At 43.1% G+C, this 3,424-nt stretch overlaps 1 long non-coding RNA gene across 1 annotated transcript; it reads left to right on the top strand.

The window, feature by feature from the left end:
• The first annotated feature begins 1,288 nt into the window (after window positions 1–1,288).
• LOC127309324 (uncharacterized) lies at window positions 1,289–1,984 on the top strand. Its single transcript, XR_007857126.1, has 2 exons — window positions 1,289–1,452; window positions 1,730–1,984. It is a non-coding gene; the product is annotated as an uncharacterized lncRNA (long non-coding RNA).
• Window positions 1,985–3,424: the final 1,440 nt, after the last annotated feature.

Genomic DNA, 3,424 nt, shown 5'->3' with positions numbered 1-3,424 from the left:
CTGCTCCTCCGCCGGCGCGCCCCAGCCCGAAGCTGCTCCTCCGCCCGCGCGCCTCACCCGGAGCTGCTCCTCCGCCGGCGCCCGTGCTGCTCCCCGCTGCTGCTTTTCCGCCACCACCTCCTCTACCGATTCCCAGTGGCCCCTCGCTTCGCCCCCCGCAACCACGTCCTGGTTGGAACCCAAGCCCCGCCTTGGCTCGGCCGCCGCCGCGAATCAGGCGCCATCGCGCGCAGCCATACTCCTCAGACTGGCCCCTCTGCGCGAATCCATGGAGGAGCTCGCTCGCTCGCTGAACGGCCGATGCGGCCGGCTGCTGCAGCTGCTCCTCTAACCCCTCCCGTCCGGGTGCTGCTCGACCTGCTGCCGGTCTTCTCCGCCAAGCCATCTCCAAGAGAGTTTGCTACCTTAGCCATGTGGCCGTTTGCTACCTGCGGAGGCTGCTTTTGCTAACTTAGTTCTCCGGGTCTACACCCAGCACAAGCACGGCGCCACCGACCCGGCAGTGCTACCATGGGCGAGCCAGGTTGCTGCCGACGGCGGTCCTCGTTGCTGCTGATGGCGGGCCAAGTTGCTGCCCACGGCGGCCCTCCTTGCTGCCGACAGCTTGTGACATGCATTACGTGGATTTTGTTGTTATATATAGATTTTTTTTTGCTACAACCGCTATGGTTTTGCTATGTTAGTATATATATTTCGCTACTAAGTATTTTTGGTGATGTATTGGACGAAGTATGTTTTGATACAATAGCAATGATCTCGCTAGAGACCTTGTAAAAAATGATGTGATGGTATTTTTTTTGCTATAATTGTTTTGTTGTTTTGCTACTTTAATATAGAAATTTTGCTACGAGGTCTCCGGCGAGGGTTTCCGGCGAGGTCTTCGTCAATTTTTTCCAATGATATTGGGTTTTTGCCACATTAGCATTTTTTTGCTACAATAGCATAATTTTTTTGCTACGAGCTCTCCGGCGAGGTTTCCGGGGAGGTCTCCGGCGAGCTCAACCTTTTTATTTGATTTCGTGACTGAACCGTTTTTTGCTACAATGTAGCAAAAGCGGGTTATTTTTTTTGCTGCCGGGAGCTGTTTTTTGCTACATTCAGTAAAAGTAAATCCTGGCCGTCCAAGATGACCGATCCGACGGCTGGCGACCCGGGGGCTGGGGAATCAGATCCCCCGGGGGACGCCCAGCAGTTTCCGAACACAAATTCTGGAAGCTAGGAATAAAATGGCAAAAACTGATACTCCAAGGGTCGCGGTCATGCCTCTATATAAGGAGCAGCATAAGGAGCCACCTGCGTATATACAACAACCTAAATCAAAAGGTTCGTACGAGAAGGCAAACAACTTCAGTATGGCTGTAATCCAGGGCAATACAAGGTTTCTTTGCTTGATGGCACTTCTGCTGATTTCGACCACTTTGTTGTCGAGTCAAGCATCAGGGATGAACCTAGGTAAAATTTCCTCTAGCTTTGTTTATCACTTCCAAGAGAAATTCGTGGTTTCCGGGTGCTATATTTTAAGCCTATCGCATGAGTCCCTTGGTATAAATTATAAGGAAATTTATGTTTTCCAGGAGCTCGCGGTTGTTGTTCTTTATGTATTTGTAATTAGCTCCGTTTCTGACCTTGAAATTGTATAGCACGAGGTTTTAATAGATGAATTCCATGTCGTTTACGACCTTCTCTGTGGTTCTGATGGCATTCTTTTTTCTGTTGTTGATTCGCTCAGGCACGGAATCCAACATTGCTGGCTTACTGACGGAAACCAACGCTGGCACTGAGGGGAAACATGAACCCTACGCTCCCCCATGTGTTCCTGCAGATTGTAATACAATCTGCCAGCGAGATACCCACACTGCTGGCCATTGCCGTCCAGATGGTTGCTACTGCAGCTAGATCACACTATGTGGGGCCGCAGAAATTTGTATTAAGAAAACAACTAAACAATAAAGTTAATTATGAAATATAAAGCTTCTTTCGAGAAGATTTGTCTGCCGTTTTTATTACTTTTTGTGCTCGAACCCCTAATATTGTTTTATGGAAATCAAGTTTATAGCCTCTCATTTAAAACCCTAAACCGTGGGAGGTCAATACTTCTATTTCAACTGTAACATGTTTAAAAATTATTTTTCTGTCACTAACAAAAAGATATCACAATAACAGGAAACTAAGAAACAATACACGATTTGAGATTGATTTTGGTGTATCGCTAAATACTCCCTGCATAACATCTCTTATTATAAGATCATGAGCCACCTAAACTGTAACAGGTTGTTCAAAAAATAAAAAGCTGAAACAGGTAGGTACAATGACTAAGGAAAAAAAATCCATGACATATGTGAGCAAATGGAGAGCAACAAAATGTACTTGTTGACTACATGAACCCAAAAGTTGAGAAGAATACTCCGGCAAAAATATGATTTTACTGATTCAGTTGGCTGAAAGGTTGCAGAAATTGATTTGTTAACTCAAAGGGAAAAGGTGAAGAAGATGGGATAATCAGAAATTATGTTGCTATGAAGATTGCAACACAGTTTTGGATTAGTGTATGGTTTTCACAAAAAAGTCAGTGTACTTGACATTTTTTTTCTGGTACTACCATCTGTTGGTCCTTTATGACATTCCATATTCCCCAGCAGCGACACTTGAATAAAAAATTCTCTAATCTGGATGTGACTGCCTGCACAACAAAACAAAGTTTTTTTTTGTGTCATCGAAATGAAAATATGAAATTACACAAGTTCATGTTCACAAAAACAAAATAAAATTTCAGTTTTTTAAGTGTATATCAGACGTATCTAAAGAAAGTTACTATCCACTCCAAAAATTACCAAGATAATTACTTTTTTCATTTCTTAATTCTTCTTGTGGTTTTTATTCAAATTTGGAAACTAAAACCACGACAAGGACTATGAAACGGAGGGAGTAGTATCTTAAGCAAACATATGGACATGTTCAATTATTAACAGAAGTATTGTGATAGCTAGTTTTAAGATACGTTGTTCTGATAGCTAGTTTTTAGATACATATTCTAAATAATAAATGTTGTCGTCTTTGGTCATTGTCCAATTGTCACAGCCACTATGAGTCTCTTAACTCATTAGATAACATAAGTTTTTCATAGCCAGTTTTATGCAATGTTGAGGAAATCGCTTATCGGGGTCAACTTGGTTGGCTGACGATTAGCGATTAATAGGCAAATCGGTCGATTAATCGGGCGATAAATGAGTTTATCGGTTAATCGGTGACCATTAAATAGGGATTAATCGGGTGATTAATCGTTGAATCGGATGATATGAGATTTGATTGAAGATTTGATCGCGTGGCATATGCCAAATCTTTTTGTTTCTATGTACGGTCGGCATACTATATTGAATGGAATCATATGCATTGTAACAGATTGATCCGCACTAATGATCCTGGG

The sequence above is a fragment of the Lolium perenne genome, chromosome 1 (genome assembly GCF_019359855.2).
Source record: "Lolium perenne isolate Kyuss_39 chromosome 1, Kyuss_2.0, whole genome shotgun sequence".
In the NCBI taxonomy this organism is placed as follows: Eukaryota; Viridiplantae; Streptophyta; class Magnoliopsida; order Poales; family Poaceae; genus Lolium; species Lolium perenne.
The sequence above is the reverse complement of the archived record's forward strand: the minus strand, read 5'-3'. Positions and strand labels throughout refer to the sequence as shown.